This window comes from Rousettus aegyptiacus, unplaced genomic scaffold (assembly GCF_014176215.1).
Source record: "Rousettus aegyptiacus isolate mRouAeg1 unplaced genomic scaffold, mRouAeg1.p scaffold_m13_p_5, whole genome shotgun sequence".
Taxonomy (NCBI): Eukaryota; Metazoa; Chordata; class Mammalia; order Chiroptera; family Pteropodidae; genus Rousettus; species Rousettus aegyptiacus.
The window spans coordinates 52928754-52954908 of record NW_023416308.1 but is presented as its reverse complement, the minus strand read 5'-3'; the positions used below and the strand labels follow the sequence as shown (position 1 = coordinate 52954908).

Sequence of the window (26155 nt, the reverse complement as noted above, 5' to 3'; positions counted from 1 at the left end):
TTCAAGTAATTTGTATAATTAGCAATACAATACAGTATTGCTACACAGTCACCATGCTTAATATTAACTCTCTGAAACTTATTCATCCTGTATAACAGAAAATTTATATTCTTTTACATATGTTTGATGCCTTTGGGTAATTAACAGAGTAAGATTGTTGGATCTTATGGTAAGTATAGAGTTAGCTTTGTGAAAAACTGTCATTTTGCAACCCACCAGCAATGAGTGATAGTTTCTGTTGCTCCGCATCTTTGTCAGCCTCATATATAGTCAGTGTTTAGAATTTTACCATGCTAACAGACATGATGACAGCTCTTTGTTATTTATTTGCAATTCTCTAACGACATATGATGTTGAATATCTTTTTATATGCATTCATTCTATCTGTATATCTTTTTTTCTTTTTAAATAGTTTTTTTATTGTTATTTTTTTCTTTCTTGGATTCCAATTACATATATGTTGGAACATTTAATATTGTCCCAGTTCTTGGACGTTCTATTCCATATTTTCCACTCTTTTCCTCTTTGTATTTTTTTTGAGGATTAAAAAAAAATTCTTTAAATTTAGTTTCAAGTATACAATACATTGGTTAGACATCTATATAGTTTATAAAATGATACCCCCAATTGCTCCCTCCCTCCCCTGACCTCCACCTAGTCAGTGTATTAATGCTAACTGCATTCCCTATGCTATGCTCCCCATCCCCATGACCATGTATTCAGAAGGATTCTATGCATGATTTAATGTTGTGCTTTCAATGTTTTGAAATTCTTAAAAGTTTTATTTTTTTTACTTGTGTTTTGTAAGTGAAATCAAATAGGACAATGGAGAATGTGTCTGAGCAGAGAAGACATGTATAATATATATGTTCACTGTTTCTCGATACCCTATTCGGATATAACATTGGAAATAGCACAAGAGCACAAAATTCCTGTGGATCCATGGTTTGTGAGAGTTTAAGGAGACTCAAAGGGAGCACAAATTAAACATGTAATATCTATGATTGAGTAGATGGAGGCATTTAGAGCCCCTAGAGACAATATTTTTCATTGTAACTAGGACTTGCTTCCAATTGGAAAGAAGGCAGTGGAATAATTTGAATGACTAAGGTACCCTATCATATTCTTTCTTAATCACGTTACTTCCTTACATAGTTAATCACTTCTGCTTAAAATGAAAATAAGGAAAAGAAAGATAGTTTCTCTTCCTTTTTGTTTATCCTTAGTCCTCAGTAAGTTGAAGGTAGAGTGTTGGTAGAATGTGTGTGAAATAAAAACAAATGAATTACAACAAAAGAAACAATAAACAAAATGAAAAGACAACCTACAGAATGGAAAAAATTTGTAAATCATGTATTTGACAAAGGTTAATATCCAAAATATATAAAGAAATCATACGACTCAATAGCAAAAAAAAAATTCATTTTTAAAAATGGGCAATGGGCATAAATAGGCATTTTTTCTAAGAAGATATACAAATGGCCAATAGGTACACAAAAAAGGTGCTCAGCGTAAAAAAATAATTAGAGAAATGCAAATCAAAACCATAATGAGATATCACCTCACATCTGTTAGAATGGCTAACATTAAAAAGATAAGAGATAACAAGTATTGGTGAAGATGTAGAGAAAAATGAAACCTTTGTGCACCATTAATGGGAATGTATATTGGTGCAGCTGCTGTAGAAAACAGTATGCAGTTTCCTCCCAAAAGTTAAAAATAGAACTACCACATGATCCAACTATTCCACTCTGGAAATACACCTGATGGAAATGAAAACACTATGTTGGAGAGACATCTGCATCCCTATGTTTATAGCTGCATTATTTACAAAAGTCAAGACATGGAAACAACCTAAGTGTCTGTCAAGAGACATGGATAAAAAGATGTAGACTATTATGGAACATTACTTGGTCATAAAAAGAAGGTAATCCTGCCATTTGTAACAACACGGATGGACCTTGCAGGCTTTATGCTAAATGAAATAAGTCAGAGAAGGATAGACTATACAACCTCAGTTTTATGTGGAGTCTAACTGCACCCCCCCCCCAAAAAAAGAGCCAAATTAATAGACAAAGAAATAAAGTTTGTAGTTACCAGATGAAGGGGGTTGAATTGTATGAAGGTGATCAAACACACAAACTTTCAGTTATAAATAAGTCCTACGGGTTTAATTATAATGCATAACATAATAACTATAGTTAACACTGCTGTGTGGTTTATTTGAAGCTTATTAATAAAGTAAACCCTAAAAGTTCTCATCACAAGGAAAAAAACATGTTTTCTTTTTTTTTTCTTTTTGTATCTAATTGAAGTAATGGATCTTAACTAAACACTGTGGTATTCATATCAAAATACAGAAAACATGTTAACTAATTGTGCTGTACACCTATGGCACCATATATCAATTATGCCTCAATAAAACTAGAAAAAAAATGAATGAGATAATTGAAAACAGTGTTTTTGCTGTTCTTTCAAAAGTGAAATACATATGCATGTACAAGTTATAAATACAAATTGGGCAATTCAGTGATTCCACAAATAAGTAAGTGTTTTTAAACTGGAATTTTCAAACATGGCATATTTGTAATTAAACTGTCAATGAACAGTGTAAAAATAAAGTATTAAATTCATGCTAATAATTTAAAATATTTGTTCTTAACTTAAGACATTAAATAGCAAAAAAAAAAAAGTCTAGAGAGACTATAGAAGAAAGGAAAATGTTTTATATTTTAATGCCTTATAACTATACCTTTTCCTGCATTTTGATCGATTGGCCTCATATATTTCACTAGGTCAAAATTTATGTATCCAACCTTGATGAGGAAATATATTGAGTAATTTTACACAACGAGTTGTGAAAAGAAGTGGACATGGGATATGTAAAATGCTCTCAGGAAAAAACCAAACAGGTAGACGAGAGCAAGCTGAAACTGCCCTAAAATTTACCTCAGATACTTACCATTTTTGCTCAGGACTCCGCAAGCTATCTAAGAATTAAATTCAATACAGGTAACAGTAAAAGTTTATAATAGTCAACCTGAGAAATTTTTCAAGATTCCAACAATTCTTTTGGGAGGAAATATAAGAAATTTGGCCATATTGTCACGGAATTCCTTAAGCACCTCTGTTTTAAGAATATTAAAAAAGTAATCGAGCTGATTCATGAGGATTGAGAAAGTAAAGAAATGCATGACAAGAGGCACATGTAAAAAATGAAGGGTCTGGGAAGAGTTTAACTGCATGTATTGTGCTTTAAACTCCTTTTCCAAAACCAAACCAGCAAACTTGAATTTCTATGACAGGAGTTATCTCCAGTCATCTATCTATACAATGGTGCCTATTGAAATGGGAAATCATGCATTTAGAAATCAGTCAACAGCCATAGCAAGTTAATGATTATTCAACCTCGAGGATTATAAATCAAGCCATTTTTAATTAAACTAAACAATTTAATGATGTCAAGACAAAGAGGCATTAGTGCATTTTTAAGACAAATTACAATGGACTGTCATATATTGAGATGTTAATCATCAATTCAGAAATGATATTGTTTTCATATTCTTCCAAGAAAAGGCAATATATTTTAACCTGATAAAAATATCTATGATTAAATTAAAACTCTCCTCTGAGAAGTAAAACAAAAGATCAATTGTGCAGTGAGTAAAGAATTTGAAAAGTATTTTTCTGTATAGTGGGTTTCACCATAGAACCCTATCACAGATATAAATACTGTATATTAATATGTTTTTGGTGATTGAGTAATTTTGATTGAAAGATGTTGATAATGAAACATAAAAAAACAATATTTAGCATTTACTAAGAGCTTTTTATATGCTAAACACATACTAAATATCTAACATGTATTATAGTATTTAATACTCATAAAACCAACTAGGTTTTTAGATACTATTATTATATAACATTTATATAAGAGACTGAAGATAAGAGAGATCACCCAAATCAGCCTTTTGTATGATAGAGAATTTGGCAATAAATCATCGATTCTCCCCTCCACTGGAACTTTGTTTAAGAATTCTTTAACAGATCAGTTCTATAAATTGCTAAGATACTGAGATAAAAAGAATAAGCTAATATTTAAAACATATGCTATGAAGGGTACAGGGAAGGCTATGAGAGAGTTCTAGAAAAGATACTTACCTAAAATATCAAGTTTATAGCAAAAATAAAATACTTAAGAGAGGACAAAGGGCCAGTGGGAAACCCTACAAATATAGACAATGCTAAGATTGTTCCTATTGCAGGTTACAAGCTCAATTCATTTGTCAGACCTCTCCCCTTGATCAGGGCAAACTGTATGGACTTGCCATAGCATCATATGTAGGGATGATCATCAGTCAAACTAGACCTCAAAAGAAGTATAACCCTGTCTCTACCTCTTTATTTTCTTGTTAATTTCTTGTCGGATAGATATTTGTTTGGAAAAAAAAAAACTTTAAATAAGCCACATTTCTAAACTTTATATATTCTGGTGTTTGTTTCCTGCTTATAAAAAAGCATTTTGCAAAATTATCTCGAAAATATAAATTATTCTTTTTTTTTTTTTTTGGTCTTTTTTTTTTTTAATTTCAGTATTTTTTTCTTCTGGGGTTTATTTTGATTTTAGGACAGAGGAATAGGCATTCATCATTAGTTTTCTTCTGAAATATCACAAAATGACTTATTAAATAACGTACATTTCCTCACAGATCTTAAGTGCCAATTTTATCATATGTTTAATATTTGCATGATTCTGGATCTATTTCTGGGCAGTCGATTCTGATCCGTTGCTGATAATCTATTCCAGGCTGGTAACATGCTGCTTTTATTATTATAGCTTTATTATTTATTTAAATATCTGGTAAAGCTAGTCCCTCATCTTTAGCCAGAAATATTCTGAAGAAAAGCTATTTTACAAGATTGCTCTTTGCCTTTGAACTCCATAAGCAACTTTCTCTGATTCTCAAAAATTCTGAGACATTTTGTTAAATGCTGGTGTTCATTACATTAAAGTTTAAGAAGCTCATATATATATAAGGATGTATATATACACACACACACACACACACACACACACACACACATATATGTATACATCCTTCTTGCGCAGAAATCACATTACATCTTTGTTTTAAGGTTCTCTTATTCTCTATTTAAATACACACTAAAATATTCTCTCCTTTATGGAAAAGACAGTTTCTTTTACCTGGGATTAAATACATGTAAGCTGGCTAAGGAGACCAGGCATATGGAGAGACATGAAAAACTCCAGTTAAGAAAGAACTCAAGGCTCAGGGGAAAAATGGGGCAGATGATAGAGACTTTGTTCATCCCCTCTGGCGACCACATCACCATTGAGATGAAAACATGGAGAAAACAGCAAGCAGAGCTGCCGGAAATCTAGATGAACAACTATGAAGAGAAATAAGAAATTACCCTGCAACAGTTGGAGATAGGAGTGGGTGAGGACGTGAGGCTGCACAGTCCCAAACAGCTGGATGGGACAGAGACTGCAGCAGTGGCAGCCAGTTACTGCAGATGCCTCTTAAAGGCTCCACGTCTGTGAGTGAACTTTCATAGTGATGGACCTGCTCGCTTTGAGCACCAGCGCCTGGTTGGCTGCTAGAGGGGCACCAGGGAGTTACAGGGGGACACTGAACAAGGTCCAGAGGTAAGGCTTTCTCCTGGGCAGAAGTGCCAGCAGTAACTATTGGTCCTCTCCCCCACTCCAAGCATGTGGACTCAGCACTGCCATAGCTGAGATGTCATCAAACTGGATAGCAGAGGTCGCTCTGCCCGGAGGATTCCCTGAAATTCTACATCCCCCAACTGCAGCCCTGCCCAAACCACATCCGGTAGTATCCTCAGTTGAGTCCAGTGCTCCTTGCTGAGCCAATTCCAAGACCCCGCTGGTGGCAGCTGGCCTTGGTTTCTGATGTGGACTGGTGCAGCGACTATAAACACAGCATCTGTGGATTGCTTGCTGAATCCTAACAGGTGGCCCCAGAGGGGCACAGGCTGGGGCTAAACTTGCCCTGCAGCTGAACTCTTCTCAGGGCTGTGCCACTGGACATCTACTACACAAAGTCACACTAATAAAACTGGGAGAATTAGGAGCTTTGCTTAGTACATAGAAACAGACACAGAAAGGCAGAAGTCTTAGTTTGGCTACTAACCTGGAGGAAGAGAAGACATGAACAGAGAGAACCAGAACCACAATAAGATCGCAAGAGTCTGCATGCTCCCTAAGTGAGCAGGTCTTGTCCTTAGTGGGATAAAACAGAGAGAAATGGCTGTGTGAATGTGTACGGTGACACTTTTCCCTGAGAAGATATGTTCTCCTCAATGCCTTGGAATCAGACAGACCGAAAACAAAATTCCTCCTCCTTGAGGGAGGAGCAAAGGAAGAAGAGAGCAGAAATAATTTCCTTTCCCCCAGCCAAAATGGGAAAACAAAGAAGGAGAAACCATAAGAGAGAACAGAACAGAGATCCAGGAATAATGGAGTCAAGAAATCTAACGGATGCAGAGTTCAAAACACTGGTTATAAAGATGCTCAATGAATTTATGGGAAGTGTAGATGAACTCAGTGAGAAGTTTAACAAAGAGATAAAAACATAAAATGGAAATGGAAATTATAAAAGGGAGCCAGTTAGAAGTTTAGAACATATTATCTGAGATGAAGAGTATATTAGAGGGGCTCAACAAATTGAATGAAGAAGAGGATCAAATCACCAATATAGAGGATGGGGAAGCCAAGGACACCAAATCAGAAACGCAAGAAAAAAGAAGCTAAGACTATAATAATAATTTAAGAAATCTATGGGACAAAATTAAATGTAAAAACATCTGTGTCGTAGGGGTACCTAAAGGAGAACAAAAAGTTGAAGAGTTATTTGAAGAAATAATGGAAAACTTCCCTCATCCAGTCAAAAGAATAGACATACAACCCCAGGAAGCTCAGAGAGTCCCAAAAAAAGATGAGCCCAAAGATGCCCACACCAAAACACATTATAATTAAAATGCCAAAGGTTAAATACAAAGAGAGAATCTTAAAAAGCAGTAAGAGAAAACCAATTTGTTACCTACAAGGGAGCACTCATAAGACTGGCAGCTGATTTCACAAAAGAGACTATGCAGAACAGAAGAGCTTGGCACAAAATATTCAATGTAATGAAAACTAAAGATCTACACCCAAGAATACTTTATCTAGCAAAGCTATCATTTAGAGTCAAAGGACAGATAAAGCTTGTCAGACAAAAATAAGCTAAAGAAATTTATCACCACCAAGCCAGTATTACAGGAAATGCTGGAGGGACTTCTTTAAGAAAAAAAAAATATGTATCAAAAACAGGAATAAAGAATGGTAACAACTACATTCCTATCAATAAGTATCTGAAATGGAAAAGAATTAAGCATTCCAACCAAAAGATAGAGTGGCTGGATGCATAAGAAAACAAGACCCCTACATATGCTGCCTATGAGAAACTCACTTCAGATTAAAAGACACACACAGATTAAAGGAAAGGAACAGAAAAAGATATTACCTTGGACCTAGAGGATATTGCGCTAAATGAAGTCAGGAAGAAAAAGACAAATATTACATGATTTCATGCATATGTGGAATTTAAAGAACAAAATAAACAATAACAACAGCAACAACAGAAATGAAAACAAAAATAGATATAGAGAATCTTTTGAGGGCTACTACATGGGAGGGGGTTTGTGGGTATGGTGAAAAAAGGCAAAGGGATTAAGAAGTACAAATGGATAGTTATAAATAGACATGGAGATATAAAGTGTAGTATAAGGAAAATAGTTAACGATGTTGTAATAAATATGTAAAAGGGAAGAGGATTACTAGATTTAGTGGGGTGATCACTTTGTGAGTTATATAGATCTCTACTCACTATGCTGTACAATTGAAACTAATATATTATTGTATACCAACTATAATTGAAAAACTCATTGAATTGTATAATGCAAATACGAGAAACTGTCTATTATATTTTAATAAAGTTGGTGAAAAAAAGAAGCTGCAAAACTGACATTTACTGAAGCATTTGCAATCTTGCTTCCCAGCAACTATTGTCAGTTTTGGCTCAAATAAAATTTTATAAGAATTCTCTACCCCAAAAAAAAAAGAAGAAGAAGAAGAAAAGGAAAGAAAAAGAACTCAGTTTAGAGCAGTGTATTTCCCATCTTGTCATCAACTTTCCCCACCACCTCTCCTGAGCAGTGAATAAGGAAGAACAATTAGGGTTTTGTTTGATAAGTTCCAGATACCTAGTTTCTACCATGAAAATGGCAGCTAGTATAAATTTAAGCCTTGAATTATATATATATATAATTGATATATTATATATATATAATTATATTATATATATATAATGTATCAAGGGATTTGAAATCTTGGGTAGCTTATTCAATGGGTCTAAGCCTGGATTCTACCCATTCACCCTCAAAATTAGGCATAATCAAGAATAAAGGGATCACCATAATGACTTCAATTTCATCAAGGCTCATAAAAACCAAGAGCAATTTAAGAGTGATAAATTGAAAATTAATAACCAATTGTGCCAAGGTATTTGTATTTATAAAAATATATTATTTAAACAAACATATGAAAATGTATTACTGCATTACAAATTTGTATATGTTTTTTGCCATGTGAAATAATGCTATAGACCCCAGCTGGAGCATATGTCCATTTACAATCTTTCTTTTTTTATTTCTTCCATTATTCAAAGACAGAATACAGTGAGTTGGACCATGGTGGACCCATGACCCATGCTGGCCCAGTCAGCATTTCTTCCTAGGGATTCTGAGCTTAAAATAGAGAGAAAACCAGTCTCTCTGGGTGATTTTTTGTGTAAAACATGATCTCACAAGCTTGGAAACTTCTTTATACCTGTCATGTGAAGTAACAAAGTAGTGCATGCTGATTTGCTCATAGAGAGAAGTCAGGCAAGAACAGAAGGGACTTGGGAAGCAGTGAGGAGAACCAAGGTAGCTTTCCAAGTTCCAGTCTCAATAACTTTTTGAGGCTTAGCCAAACTGATCTTGTGCTCAATGAGACATACCTGAGGGTTTTCACTAAGCCTCCCTCCTCTTTTGTTTGGCTTAAACTAGCTATGATTTGTAATCAAAAGAGCTCCAGGTAACGCAGATAGTGTTTCAGACCTGGGTACAAATCTCAAACCTATGATTTGGGCAAATTGCCTAACTTCTCTAATCATTGAATGTCTTCAACAATAGAGCTTGGATTCAAAACCTACCTCAAAAATTATAAAGAGGGCTGTAGACTAATTTTGTGTGCTCAAATAGACTCCTACCAATTTTTAAGAGTCAAATGTTAAATATTCAAAAATTATATTACATGGTTGTTAATCCTGTTAATAGCCTGAAATTAGACACACTAGAATATTTACACCACAAAAATTGGCACATGTTCTTTTAAAAGCTGCTTTTGTTTTGTTTTTGTTTTTGTTTTTGTTTTAGGCCCTTTACCAGCACACCACTAATTATAATGCTTGTAAAGTGCTTAGTATACTGCCTGGCTCATCAAAAGCAAGCAATAAAGTTTTATTATTACTAGAAAATTATTCCGTGTATTCTACATCAATGAGCCTAAAACCGTCTAACAGTTTGTATAATGAAAACACATACCAGATGTCATTAGCAAACAGGGAAACCAGTTTATAGTAGTTTATTCAAACGGCGAAGAAGGGTGTTGCTTTAGGTCTTCCAAGAATGAGACACCAGGAGAAATTAAATAGGCAAGGACTCTATTGGGGGAAAGATCTATTGAGGAAAACAGACAAGAAGACTTGGAGAGCCATCAGACTGTGATGCAAATGGACCTGAGTGAAGGAGAACGAGAGAAGAAAATGAATGGAAGCCAGCTAGACTGCCAGGTCTTGCAAGAAAGGTTTGATAAAGCCACTGAGGGTTCCTCAAGGCAAAGTCCTGCTTCTCCCTAGGTGGACTGGCCTTAGTATCCCGGCAGCGGTGGTCATTGGCCGGGAGCAGCTCACGGAGGAGTGGTCTCAAAACCAATGCAGGATCAATTTCCACGCTCAGCAGCTGTTGGACCTTTGCTCACAGACTCCCCCTGCTGTTGGAGGTCAGCCAGGCACATGCTTCCAGCTGCCACAGAAGTAACTGTATTTCATTTATGTTAGCTTTGATGATCCTGCAGTTGTTCTCGATTTTAGTGTGCTTAAAACTCAACAATAGTAGATTAATCAACAATTAAATTACATATTCTTGGGTCCCTGACCATGAATGTATTTTTAAAATGCACCTCAAGTAATTCCGCTATAGTGGAATAATTTAAAACCACATTTGTAGAACATTTTTTTCCCCTTAAAATTATAAGGTAATATTAATCACCTTACCCCTTTGGGAGTATATTGTGTATACCTGCAAAATAATAAGACTGATTATTGGGATTTGTACAGGGAAACAAAACAACAATAAAGCCTGGCTCATTTGGAGTCATTGTATCCTTACAACTTGAGTGTGTTTTTCATCTGTGTCTCATGACATTTATTCTAATCTGGTTTTCATTGTGTGTACAGGGACACTGTTCCTGGTGAGTTAGTTTCATTCCCCACTCCCTTTTTTAAAAATGGCTTCTTTCTTTTCAGTGATTATGCTTTTGCTACTTTTATTGTTTTGATACCATTTATTTTGCCCACACCTTGTGTTTCTCTCTTTTCTATTTTTAAAGCCACCATTCTAATTCAATTGTTTACCCCACAAAAAAAGTGATTCTTGCAATTATTCCACTTAGTAGTCTTCCAATTTTCAAGATTTTTGTTTCCTCTAGTTCATCTCACAGAAGAGCTTTCTTAATATCTAAACTGTATCACTGAAATCTCCTACTCAATATCTTTGCCTGTTAAACTAACTCTACATTGTCACTTAGTCCCTTGTATTGTACTTGGCATATATAGTTCTACATTTCCTAATACTTGTCTGTCCTCTAAAAAACTATATAATAATGGTTACCACAATCTTTGGTAAAATAAATTTGAGAAATAATGGTTGGAACAAAAGTAAACAGACTAATTTATTTAAAGCTTCAGCCCTGTAATATGCTAAGGTGTAAGTGAATTTTTAGGAGGGATATACAATATGACATGTTTCAAGACTAGTGGTCTGCAAAAAACATTTCTGTGAAAATTCACCTGATTTTATTTTCTGCCATTTGAAGGCACTAATGCCTTCAAATACACCTCCTCTGCACACTCAGGCTCATTATTGTGTCTATATTTTTGCTAGGCACTTCCTTCATCCTGATTCGTTTTGTTTTGTTTTGTTTTGTTTTTAATATAAGATTGACCTTGACACAGGAGGTGATATAAAGTTTGTGACACACCAAAGACTCAGATAGGTTTTCTCCTCTTTATATTGCTGGGTTCAGTAACTTTGAATAAACTTTTGAAAATTGCCAGCCAACAATGATATGGACTTTATTCTTTAATCATTTTATTTATAGTCAATGAATCTTGCCTCTTGATTGTCTTACATTTAATACTTTTCTAATTGATTCACTTGGTTAATTCTTGCCTCCCCTAGAACACTATGTACATTTCAAAAGCAGTTTCATAATTTATTTATGTTCTCTCTAGCACTCAGCAGAATGTAATGTGCTATTTGTGAGTGGGGTTTGCCGAATTGAAAAGGATTGGTGGGAGGAGGGTCTGGAAAGATACAAGAATCAGAAATATAAGCAGAGGGACTCAGAAATTGAGAATGTGGGATGCAGTGTCTAGCTAAGCAGAAAGCAGAACTGCAACAGAATGATGAGTCCACAGTGTACAATGTATCACATGAATGTCTCTTTAATGTTGCTACTTGGCCAGCTTTACTTTGCATTGAATCCTGAAGTCTTTTACTGTTCACAGACATTTGCTAATTGCAACACTTGGAAAATAAGCTTTTCTCTATAATATCCAAAATATTTTAAGCCAATGAAACCCACTAAAGCCTATCACAACTTAATTCCTCTCAGACTGACAGCCTCTGTTTGGGTTTTTAATGTAATATAAAAGACACAATCTCCCTTCATTTATAATAATAGTTGTGAAATATTGCCTCCAGATTTGTATGGGGGCCAGAGGGAGAGTATTAAGATAAAGTAAAAGAGTTTTAGATTGAAAAGTTACATGTGAGAGAAAATAGCTAACACATACTTGACAACGTACTTCTTTTGAAAATGGAAATTTGAAATCATTACAACTTCAATGTGTTATCCCCATAATAACCCAGCTGATAGCACCAGCATCTATGTGATAAGAGCTTCCAAGAAAGGTGAAGCAAAAGTCACTTAGAGTGACCTGTTAAGTGAGGAACTCTAAGACTGACAGTTCTAAAAACAGTGAAGGGTCAATTTTGTGCACTTTGACTCATTTAATTCAAGAGGCTTTACTAAGGAGACTTAGAGATTGTTAGATAATCTTCAAAAGTTTTTTTTTTTTTTCTAAATAGTGACACACTGGAATTGTTAATTAGAAGAGACTATCTGGAATAAACTCAAATAAACTCTAAGTAAGATATTATGGATGGAATGAGGCTAATAATATAGTATATGACAGGAATAAGAGACTGATTTCTACCTTCTATCTTTTACTCTTCACTCATTTCCTAAATATAGTAATATCCATCCACTGGGTACAATTAATGGTGGAAGAGAGAGGTAATAAATGAGGGCATGGAGACCGACAAGCTACAGCTGATGGGGGCTGTAGCTTCTCATGCTAACCTATTGGTTTTACTCACAAAGAAGGTCTCTAATGAACTGGGATAAACCATTTGGAGAACTCCTTTTGCATAAACTGGAAATAGTTAAAACCAGTAATAAAATTGCATTGAAAGGTCATTCTTCCCTAAGATCGCACCCACATTTTGAATCTCATATCTTTTATAGTGAGGACAGGCTTGTCATGATCCAGTAGCAAGTTGGAGGAGAAGAAAATGCTAGTGGTAGAGCTTTTGTTTTTCAACACAGCCTTATATATGTTCTTCTTCATAAAGCTCTACTTCTAGAAACTGAGGCCTCATAAAAATTTTGGCATTGATCAATGGATGAGAGAACTCCGGGCAGTGCTATGAAGTCCTTTGCTCTGGACTCCTTGTAAATGAAATACGAGCAGTACTGGTCTTCCTTTCTATAGAAGATAACATTGCATAAAAATGAAATATGATTTTATTGAAAACTTTTTTATAACCATTCAGTTATTTCCTTATAAAAATCTTGTAAATAATTGAAGCAAATTATAGCAGCTTAAATGAACATTTTCCCACCATATCTTTGTCCCTAAAAAGTAGTCATGTGTATAAAGTTCTAAGACAGTCTATGGTATTCTACTGAATACAAATGTTTTTCTTTATAGAGTGGCAGAGAGACAGAAAGAGCAAGCTCCTATACACAGAAGGTAGAAAAAATACCTGGGGGAATGAACTGTCATAAGTTTAATCACTGTCTTAAACATTATGGGATATAGGGTAAAATAAAATCTTTAAATAAGTATCAGACCATAATTGAAGTCCCCCTTAGACCTTTAGCTCTTTCTTATTCACATAAATAGAGTACCAAGAGGTCTGGATGTCACCAAATATGAGCCCAAGGGTCTTTTCGTTCCACTATGACCTTAAAAGTATTGTATTTGGCTTGAGGAAGGAGGGGGACATTTATGCTCCATAATCTTCTGAAAGATAACCAAACCTGTTAAAAATACTGCATAGAATCAATCTCTTTTTTTTCCTATCACAGGAAAAAGATCCTCCATAGTGCTTCTCAAAGTACCAGGCTCAATTTGTTCACTTCTCAAAAGAATTTTGAGGTTGACTTCATCCTTAAATGAAACTGTACTGCTTCAACCTACAGAGAAATTGTCCCTCAGATCTCTGGCACTTTTGGAAGCATGCAAAACTTCAGAGTTGTTATAATATATAATTACAGCTAACATTTATAGCTCACTTACTATGTGTCAAGCTCTTTACATATTGAAATGATTTAAGTCTCACAACAATAGAGTGAAGTGAATATCATGATAATCATTATGTTCCAGTTGAAAAAAGTGGTCAAAGAACTTGTAAAACTTGGTCAAGTTCACATTGCTAGGCAGGGAAAAAGGCAGAGTTTGCACCCACTGTGTGTTCTTTCTCTTTAGCATACAAGATACTGCCTCAAAAATGGTGGTAACCATGGCAAAGCAATGGATTGAAAATTTTTGGATGCTGTTCACAAGAGGGCACAGCTTTCAAGGAGGCTATGGCAGTAATGGTTACTGGGCTCATTGATCTCTGCTCTATTAATTATACACGTGGAAAAACAATGCATGAACGATTTGCTAAAGCAGAGTTTTCCCTTGGAAGAGTGATGGGAGATAAATTTTAAGAAATAGGTAGAGGTCATAGTCCAGACATGTTTATGTCATGCTGAAATGTTTGAAATTTCTCTTGTACATCATGATAAATAATTAAATACAGATTCTATAGAGTGGTAGATGTAATTTGGATCAGAAGATAAATCTCTGTTGGGAAAATCTCTGAGGGAAACTGAAGGTGAGAAGAACTAGTTTGAAGGTTGTCAATATAAATCAGAGATTAAGTGATGAGAGTACATTGCAGTTGTTAGGAGAGAAAAAAAAAGAGGTAACAGTTCTGTGAGCTTTCATGAAGGAAACTTGATTATTTCTACAAATCAATGACTTATAAACTATGCTTGATTTCCACATTATTTAAAGGTCAAGTAATTAATGGTGCTATTTGTAAGACAATTTTAAGAATACAGCCGCGAAAATCCAGGTGAGGACACTCACTCCTCTCACCTTGATTAATTCCTGATTTGAAGTCTGCTCTATCCACTGGCTTTGCTAACCTCCCCAAGAATCCCTTTCATAGACCTGTGGTTAAATCATTCTAAAAGAGTTGAGCCACGTGTGATGAAAAAAGTCCTGTGTAAATCTCTGAAAGATCTTTAGTCCTCTTCTCTAGATGTATAATATTTTTTAGGAAGCCATGAGAAAAACAGTGTGAAGGATACCTTCATATGTATCTGAAGAATATATTAAGGCACATTAATTAAGTCCTTGAAGGGGCATTTTTCCTAAATGATCAGTCAGAGTTAGTTCATACATGTGTTCAGTAAACCTGAATGTATGCTGACCTCACTCAACACACACCAATTCCTTCTACAGCCTGGGGCTACCATCTCTATGCACTAATTGCCTCCTTGCCAAGCCCAGGAGTAAGAAATCTGCCAAGGATCATCTTCACTTGCTTCCAGATGCTTTCCTTCTATCTCTGTGTTGGTATCTGGAAAGGCCAACACTTTGGTCTGAACCAATGTTGACTACTGTAGTCATTGATATAAAATCCATCTGGCTTTTGCCACTGTCACCAATACATACATGTCTCTCATGTTCCTTCCTGTTCCTTGAACTTTCACAATACCAAACTCTTTTATAGGGCTGCTAGTTTTTTCTTACTTTGAACATGGTGGTTGGGCATGGTGGTTGCCAACTTAATATCTATTAATAAGTCTGTTCTTACAACAAATGACCTACCCTTTAATATGAATTATGAAAGCATGATATGACTACTGCTTAGCCTTCTAGTGCCATCTCGTTACAATGAAATGCTAACAATTCTGGTAAGTTCCAATGGTTTTGCTCATCTCTGCAATTTATCATGTGCTGCTTTTCCACACACAATCTTGTTTTCCCCCTTTCATTCTCTCTGTTTCCTTAACTGCTATGGTTTATCATGTTTTAATGTAGATATTGCTTCCTCTGATAATGTATCCCAGACCACTAAGACTTTGATTCCTATCCTTCTTCTGAACTTTCACGGAAATTTGAATTTATAGAAAATATAGAGCTTTAAAACTTGGAATCAAGAATTTCACAACCTGAGTTCAAACTTAGATATTGCCACTCGCTAGCTATAGAAAGCTGAAAAGTTACTTTATCTACCTCTGATTTGTCTTCTGTGAATTTGGAAGAATAAGCCCTACATCATAGATTTATGGCAAAGGTTAATTGGAATATAGATATAAAAACTATGCAAAGTTCCTGGAGCTGTAATTTTTAAGTGGCATTCTGTCACTCTCTTTTTAATGAATATAGGCCCCCCCTAGTGTGGCCTGGCAATAAACCTCAGTACAACCTCTCTGCTGAATCAAGCTCATCAGTGCTGAAGCATATATAGTCCAAATCCTTTTGAGGGATATTTAACTAGGAGAAGTAAATTGAGAAGTCTCTGCATTTAAACATCTCTGATTGCTCAAGTTCTCAGCTCCAGGGCAGGAAACTGTTGGTATAGCCCAAACATATTCAGAGACTAGATGCCATAACTTTTACGGGGGATATGAAGGAATTTGCTTATGCTCCTTCACCAACTGCTTAATTTTATATTCCCACAATGTTATGTTTTATCATAATAGGACTTCTCATCATTCACCAGTTCTGGAACACAGAGGGCACATGAGCTAATTATCTGAAATGTGTAGATATGACTTCCATTACCTTTTTGCCTCCAAGAAGGCAGAAACTCAGTTCTTGAGTAGTCCTGGTAGCATGTAATTTGTATGTAGATGCCTACAGAATTCATCTCCCTTGATTTTTATGTCTAATCAGCCACCAAGAGACTGAGTTATTTCCAAATTTTATTTGCAATGAAAATTGGGCTAAAATAATTTATTGCCCTTTAGCGAAACGTTATACTTTTTAGCTGAAGGTTCTTCTAACATCATTATATGGATATTTTCTTTGCTACCAGAAGAGCAGATAAAATCATTTGATGTTGAGAAAGTATTTGCTTTTCCTCAGGAAGTAAGCAAATAAATTTCTCCTATGGCTGATTAGAAAACATTTATAATCGAGTTTGACATAAATTAGTACGTATTAGTTAAAAAAAAAAACAGCAATATATTTGAAACACAACCAATTTATTGTGACAAACTTTATAGGGAGGCTTTAAATATAAGCTTAGTATTTACTCTTAGGAATCTAAGCAGCAAATAAACATCCATTGTCTCAGCCTTAAAAATAAAATATTCCTCAGATTTCTTGATGCAATAAGCCTAGTCTGAATTCACATTTATTCCCCTGTAGCCCACTCCAAGAAATTTAGTTTAACAAAATAGATTGGATCTCATTTCTGTCCTAACAACTAACACAAGGCGACAGGACTGACATCATACTCAAAGGTCACTTGTAGTTAAATGCTTCCAACATTTCTCTTTACGTGATAATCTTTTGATGGGTATGTCATGAGGTTTTAGCATTTACTCTTTTTAAACAGAAATGCGATGTTGTCATTTTGAAGATTTGATAATAAGAAATGTTACCAAAATATTGAAGGTATCTTAACAGTGGGTAGAGGCTCTTCTGGTATCTCACTCTGTAGCCTCACTGCATTCTATATGGCTTAATTGTCTGGGCCCTATATATTGGTTGCACTAAATTTTAGGGACCTGTTATAATACACCATATTTCACGTATTTTCATAATAAAACCACAACAAAACCTCAGTGCACAACAATATTAAGACTATAAACTAATTACTAAAAGAATAATATAACAGCCAGTTCTTTTCCTACTTTACTAAAGTAAAGTAAGAAAGAAATCAAATGATTTGGGCTTGAAAGGGGTAAATTAAACACAATTAAAGGTCTTTTCTGATTATGTGGATTGGTTAGTAGACACTAGGACAGGTACGAAGGCAGCCTGAGACCCCCTCCTATAATGACCGTGTACTATTTAAATTTGGAAATATAAATTAGATGGTCACTTCATGCCTTTTTAGATTTTATGTTTATAACGAAATATTCATTTTCCCATTAATTCTTAAGATATAGGAAATGATTGGACCATGGCATGCTCTCTGACTAAAAATTTGACTTTTTAAAAACTAAGCCATCTATATTACCCTACCTCCACCACTATGATTTGCCAACCTATCATTTGTGACCAGGATGGTTTTATATTGAACACCATAATTATTTCAAAATAGAAGTAAGGGATAACAAATAAATGTTTTTTTTTTCTACAGAGAGCCCTCCTTAAGCTAAATAGTAAGAGCCTTTCTCTGTACATCCCTATATCTTTTTCTAACATGACCTCTTTCTTCTCCTTACTGCCTACTTGCAACCATCCAAAGGGCTCCATCACCAATATGCACTAAGACATTGATTCCAGCTACAATCTCTGAAAAGCCTGAGATCTCTCCTGATTTCATTTTCCGTGTGGAAAAACAAAAATGAAACCATCTTATCTTCTTGGACCCAAACCTCTGAGAACGTTTCTCTAAAATAATGTACCTAATAACACACTTTTAGTAATTATGACTAAAGTAAAAGTTCACTGAACTCCAGTACATGAGCTTGTGCTAGCGTCCTCCCTCGGAGAGCCACCTATGTATGCATGTTAAAGACACTTGGCTTTACCCACGAGAACTGGCTTCCATAGAGGGTCTGAAAGTAGTAGGTCTCAGTGCAGACCTAATTACAGAGTGTTCTCATCTGTTAGACCAGCAATTCCAAACTGAACGCTTAAACTCTTTATCACCAAAATCCAATAGAATCCCGCACTCACAGTCACCCATTTTTATATTGTTATTTTTTTTATTGATTTGTGTGGGTGTTCTGTATACTAAACCACAGTTTGTTACAGATGTTTCAAATATCTTCTAGTCTGACCCTTATTTTTGAACTTTATTCTGTTGTATAAAATCTTTTGATTTATATTTTATTTTATTTGTGATTTTAACACCATGTTTAAAAAATACTTTTTGATACTCAAGTCATTTAAAAAGTTTTATGTTTTCTACTAGACCTTCATTTTTCCAAATTTAGAGAGATATTGAAACTAACGTTTGATGAATAAAAGTTGCAAAGGGTAACTGTAGGATAACATTTCTAAAAATTTTTAAAAGGCTTTAGGCAGATACTCAGTTAAAATATTAAAATATAGTCAGGAAGATACAATCAAAGCCATGATTGTGGTTGATTCTGAAGCAGTAGAGAGAAGATGGCACAAAGAATAATGCCACATTATTTCATCAATTTCATAAAAAATATTAATTAAAGAAAACATGACAATATATTAACATTTCCTAATTCTAGATAGTCGATAACAGATGTTTATTATATTCTCTGCATTTTTATGTACTAAAATTCTTATTTAAATGGTGAAACAAATATTATGAGATCTGCCTTATTTAACCCTGAGTTACATTCACACTGTGCCTGCAATGTAATAAAGAACAAGCTTAGAGAAGCTTATATTGTTGCATAATCATAGCAATAATGATAACAGCAATGGCTATGACTATTAACATTTACTATTTAACAAGTTTAAAATATTTTCTATGCATTATACTATTTATTCTAATAGTGAGGTAAATGTTATTACTATATATGAAATTTTATAGATTAAAAAATTCCAGGATGAGAAAAATCAAATAGTTCAATGTCACAAAACAAGTGATTCTGCAAGAATTTCAAAATTAGATCAAATGAGCTTGCTTTAAATTTCAGTGTAAGTGACAGAAATTGTAAAAATTGCCCCTGAAGTGTTACACTTTAATCCTGAGAACCTGTGCATATGATGACTATCACTGCTATGATTATGTTGGATTATATGGCACAACAGACTTTAATATGGGCAGAGTATCTAGATGGACCTAACCTAATCACATGAGTCTATATAAAAGCAGAAAGTTTTCCCCAGCTGGCGGCAGAAGGGGCATGGAGAGAGATTAGAAGACTGAGGAGAACTTAATGTGTTGTCACTAGTTTGAATGTAGAGGGGACCACGTGAGAAGGAATGAAGAGGGTGACCTCTCAGAGCAGAAAGTAACCCCCAGGTAATAGCCAAAAGGGAACAAGGACCTCATATCTAAACCTACAAAGAAATAGATTATGAATTTAAAAACAGATTATTCCTCAAATATCCAGATAGGAGCCCAGCCTGGCTGTCCCATAATTTGGGCCTTGTGAGGACATAAACAAAGAATGCAGTCAAGTCTACATGGACTTGTAATTTACACAACTGCAGGACATTAATAACAATGGTTTTAAGCTGCTAAGTTTGTGGAAACTTGTTACAGTAAAAATAAAATATAGAGTCTATGTCTGCAACTACCATGTGACTCTGCCCCCTTATAAATGTAACCCCCCAAAATCTGTCCCTTAGTTTTCAAATTAAACTTCAAAAATTATACCTACTATCATCGCTAATTCAAATACTGCTATCTACCACTATGAATACTACAATGAAGACTGCTACTACTATTAAAAATAATAATAATAATTTCATATATATATGCTTAACATGTGTCAGGAGATAGCCAAGCCCCAATTATAAAGGTTCTAATTTAATAGGTCTGAACAGAAGTGGAAATCTGCATGTTTAGACAATTCCTAAGATAATCATCAAGATTAAGAAACAAATGGGTTTTGTACTATTATAGGTTGAATTGTGCCCCGGCAAAATTCATATGTTGAAGCCCTAACCTGTAGCACCACAAAATGTGACTGTATCAGGAGACAGTGCTTTTAAAGAGGTAATTAAATTTCAGTTGGGTTATCGGGGTGGGCCATAATTCAATATGATGATGTCCTTATAAGAAGAGGAAATTTGGACACACAGAAAAACCCCAGAGATGCACATGCATGAAGAAAAGACCAGGGCAAGAAGGCAAGCCAAGGAGAGAGGCCTCAGAAGAAACCAAACTGTGAATACTTGACCTTAGACTTTAAGCTTCCAAAACTGTGAGAAAATACAATTTACATTATTTAAACCAGCAGTCCCCAACCTTTTTGGCACCAGGGACCAGTGATTCTATGAGAATCTAATGCCTGGTGACCTGAGGTGGAGCTGAGGCAATGATGCTAGCACTGGAGAGCAACTGCAAATGCAAATGAAGCTTTGCTGGCTTGCCCACCTCTCACCTCCTGCTGTGCGGCCTGGTTCCTAACAGGCCACAGACCAATACCTGTCTGCGGCCCGGGGGTTGGGGACCCCTGGTTTAAACCATCGAGTCTCTTGTATTTTCTTTTAGGTGCCCTAGCAAATCAATACAGTTATCATTTATTAATTTTTATTGGGATTTTTGGGGGGTCCTTATTTAATATTGGAAGTAGCGGAAAGTCAGAAATTTTCAGTTATTTCATAAGGTTGCACATCTAGGTATTAGTATTAAAGCTTGGATTCATACTTGGTTTGCTTTGCTTTCAGAATCCAAGCAACACTCTCTCTCTCTTTGTCATGATACAAAATTCCTACTGCTAAAGCATTGATTATAATTTATGCAGATAAATCAAAATGCCATGTACCACCACCTTCCAAAACTACACAGAAAATGAATTTATAAAAATCTTTTGAGTATTTGAACATCTCACAGAACTTAGTAAGTTGTTAAATAAATTCTCATTAACTTCTTAGATGTATATACATTTCTTTTTTATTTTTTAAAATCAGGAGCAAAATTTAATTGTGACATTTCCAAAACTAACAAACACAGAAAGGGAGTATTTTATGCATTAACTAGATGAAACAACAAATTCCCTTGAGTCATTTTATATTTGAAATACACTCTAGTTATACTTATATAAAATAATTAAAATAGAAAGAGTAGAAACTATATAAATAATGAGAATGATTTTCTTCTAAAATAATCAATTAATATCGAAAATGTAGTGTTGAATTATATTACTTGGAAAAGAAGTTAAGACGGCTAAAGAAAAATGTTTATGAGATGAGAACTTCATTTTTAATTTTTAGAAATTATTTGAGACAGTTTGAAAAGCTCCATGTCTACAATTGCATTTTATTATCATGATATTCTACATTTTATTAGAAAAGTTTTCTTTGGGTTTACTATTATATTCAACTAATATTTCATTTTTAATTATATTAAAAGTTATATAACATTATTAACATAAATACCAATTTTTTTCATATTATAAGTAAAAACCCAAGTATTTTATTCAACCAGCATTTAACATACTAATTATAGACAATATATTACCATTACTCTGAGCTTATGTTTAAGGTCTATGATGGGACCCCTGAAACAAGTAAAGACAAATATATGAAAACATGAGATCAAAGATGAGTCAACAGAAAACAAAAGTTAAGAGGAGAAAACAGGATTTTAGAAGCAAATTGATAAAAGGGAAATGCTTTAACATTTCTTTAACAGCTAAATTGAAGAGATTAAAAATGGACCTCATTTCATGTAAAAAAAATTAGCAATATTCAGTCCTTTCTAATGCAATCAAATGGTTCCTTTAGAAAAAAATCTGCTGCTTTTTTTAAAGAAATAGACTCATGATATCATCTACTATTAAAAATGAGATTGTTATGAGGTTAGTTTTTAAATGTAGTCTGTTTACATAAGACTGTCAGGTGCATTGCTTTTTTGCCACTAAATATAGCTAAATTTGACTTTAGGTTTTTTTTATCTATTACATATGATTAAATAATATGATAACTAAACTACATATTCTAGTTAACATCAAGATGAGCTCATTACTATCTAAGGACTGAAATGTGTCTCTGTTTGCAAACTGAAATCAGCATTTCAAAAATTAAAAGTAGTGTTATTTGAAACAGCTTTTAAAATACATGTAAAATTCATCACAAATAAAAGAAAAAGATATTACACAGTTTTCCTCAATTATAGGCTGCCATAAAATTATATTATTTGGATGAAAATGTCTATTTTATTTCTTTCCACTCTGCCTACTATATTCCATTTTCAGCTTCATAGAATCACTTTATCTAAGACATAAGCATCTTTTGGAATCAAATCAAGTCCATTAAAAATAAACAAGGAAACTTCAGACACAATATAATCATGAAATACTAAAAATTATGTGAATGTATCAGTCATGACTTACTTGGAGATGTAGAATATAATGAGTATTATGGGAATGAGTAGTTTATTATAGAAAACAGAAGACTAAAAGGGAGAGTTGGAAGATCAGCAATTACTAACCAGTCTGCTATAAGAATGAGTGCAAGTAGTTAAATTGGAACTTGCAGGTAAGCATGATAAATCAATCAAGTTGAGCCACCAGTCGAAGTAGTACAATGATAGAGACGATGTGGTAAGATAGAAAGGAAACTGTTGTCTCAGTGTAAGTTGAGATAGCTCTACATGGAGTATCTTGTAATAAGGAAGACAAACTGAAGGCAGAGCAAAGGAGAATAAAGGTAAGCTGGGATGGGACCCTCTGTATCTGTTCATCATTGTATCCAACCAGAATGATGTTCTGAGATTTTACTAATTTTATTGTATCTCACAAGCATTCAGGGAAGGGGATTTTGGAAAATGTAGTTCTGAGCCTTAATCAAGTTGAGGTAGCATGATCCCTCACAGAAAAGGAAAGGATGGTGGCTCAGTTAGATATCCTAACATATGGTCATAAGGAGCTCAGTGTTGTCCATAAATTAGTTTAAGAGTGTTTGTGAAACCACAAAATTAATATTATATAATAAGTACATGAGTAAACGAATTTGCATTATTCCTTGGTAGTTCTTTTCAGTGTTTTCATCGGGTTATATAAGATACTTGAGGTACAAAAAGATTTAAAAACATTTTTTTTCTAAAAAACCCTTTTCATAAATGTGAAATCTATCATTTGCCAAATCTTACATAACTAATTGGTAACAGAAGCAGTAATTCATTTTCTTCATTTGACATTTTATTTTTATTGTGTGAATGCAATAAAAAAAGAACCAGAATTTTAAAATAAAAAAAAGCTATTTTCTTGTTTTTAAGAAGTTTGTAAAATAGGTAGGAACACTTATATGTAAATTTTATATTAACAAAAATTTATAAATATATTTATATACATATGTGTATATAATAAATATATATCACAGAGAACTACTATTTAGTGTTTTACAGTTGTCAGGAACTGCAACAACATTGATGAACTTCGAAAGCATTATGCCAAGTGAAATAAGTCAGAGAAAGACAAATACTATATGCTTTCCTCCTCTGAAATCTAATCTAAAACAAACAAAATATAAAACTTATGGGAAAAAAAGATCAGATTTGTGGTTACCAGAAGCAAGGGGTTCTGGGTCGAGTATTGAGATGAAAGTGGTCAAAAGGTACTAACTTTTGGTTATAAGATAAATAAGTCCTGGGATTGTGACATACAACATAATGATTATAGTTACCACTGTTCTACGGTATATTTGAAAGTCACTAAGTAAATAGATTTTAAAAGTTCGCATCATAGGGAAAAAATTTTTTTTATCTATATGAAATGATAGATGTTAACTAAACTTATTGTGGTAATAATTTCACGATATATGTAAGACAAATCTTTATGCTGCATACTTTAAACTTATACAGTGCTGTGTGTCAAGTACATGTTAATAAAACTAAAAGAAAAAGAATAAAAATAAAATAAAATGATATACGGAGGCTAAACTCTGCAGGAGTTAAAGAAGGGGAAGAAAATCCTGCAATATATAACAATATTGATGAACCTTCAGTACATTATTCTAAGAGAAATAAGCCAATAACAGAAGGACAAATACTGCATGATTCCACTTATATGAAGTATCTAAAATAGTTAACCTCATAGAATCATAGTAGAAAGGTGGCAGCTAGGGGCTGGGGAAAGGGGAAAATGGGAGTTGCTAATCAATGGGCATAAAGCTGAAATTATGAAAGGTGAGTAACTTCTGAAGATCTGTTGTACTACGTTGTCCCATATTTAACAGTACCGTATTGAACATTTACAGTTTTTTTAATGAGGTAGATTTCCCGTTAAGTGTTCTTACCATAAGAAAATACAATCATCATCATCATCATCATAAAAGAATTAGTATGACTTGCTCCATTTTGACAGTGGCATTTGAGGCAATGTGAATAGTGTGTGCAAAAGATGTAACAGAAAGAAGCACATTGTATTTGTATCTGTGAAAAATATGTATGCATATATATGGCTAAAAGTTAGCTTCAATATAAAATCTAAAGGGAAAATTATATTTAAACCAGAAGTTGAAAAGTAGAAAAAGAAAGAATATTAATTTCTCACAATCTACCAATCCATCGTTCTGCTATAAAAACATACAGTTTAGAATATCTAAAGAAAGTTTAAATTGTGCAAGTAAAGACTGCATGTATCATTTTATATGGCATTCATACTAACATAGCTAAATGGGACAGTGATAAAACATGGACTCTGGAGTCAGACACATATGGTTAGAATCCTGGCTCCATGACATAAGGATAATAGACATTAAGCAATTTACAACAATAATTAATTTTTCAGTGTTTTCCAGAATTTTATTATCTATGTACTTCAGATGAATTCATTAACCTTTTCGGGCCTCAGTTTTCTCATATATAAAATGGGGATTCTAAATCATTATTGCTTAGATAAAATAGGTGAAGCTATTATTAAAATCCATAGAACATGGAATATTATTAATTAGTTTATATTTTAATGTTCTAGCCAGAGGGAACAGCATGTGTAAAGATGATGAGGTGAGAATTTGGCATATTTAAGAGACAACAGAAATGAGGCTAACCTCAATGGACACAAGTGGAAAAAAGAAGATTGCTATATAATATGGTAGAGACAAGAGCAGAATCCAGAGAATGTAGAACATCCTAGACTATGGGATAGTGTGTAGATTTTTCTTCCAAAGATTTTGTTCTAGCCAATGAATGATCCTCCAATAGCAGAACACAAATTCTTTTCAAGTGCACATGGACCTTCTCTAAGATCAATCATATGTTAGGCTACAAAATAAGTCTCAATGAATTTAAAAGTATAGAAATCAATAAGAGAAGAAAATTTGGGTAATTCCAAACTATGTGAAAACTAACACCACACTTCTAAATAGCCAATGAGTCAAAGTAGAAATAAAATGATAAATTATAAAATAATTTGAGATGAATTAAATAAAAAACACAACATAATAACATCTATGGAATACAGTGAAAACAACACTTAAGAGAAAATGTATAGTTGTGAATGCCTATATTAAAAATATATATATCTGAAATCAATAACATAGCTTCTTGCCTTAAGAAACTAGGAAAAAACAGCAAATTAAATCCATTCCAGGCAGAAGAAAGAAAATAAAGATTAAACTAGAAA

At 33.9% G+C, this 26155-nt stretch overlaps 1 pseudogene; it reads left to right on the top strand.

Moving 5' to 3' along the window:
- The first annotated feature begins 5582 nt into the window (after positions 1-5582).
- The window catches only part of LOC107504288, a 30706-nt pseudogene continuing 10133 nt past the window's right edge, over positions 5583-26155 (top strand).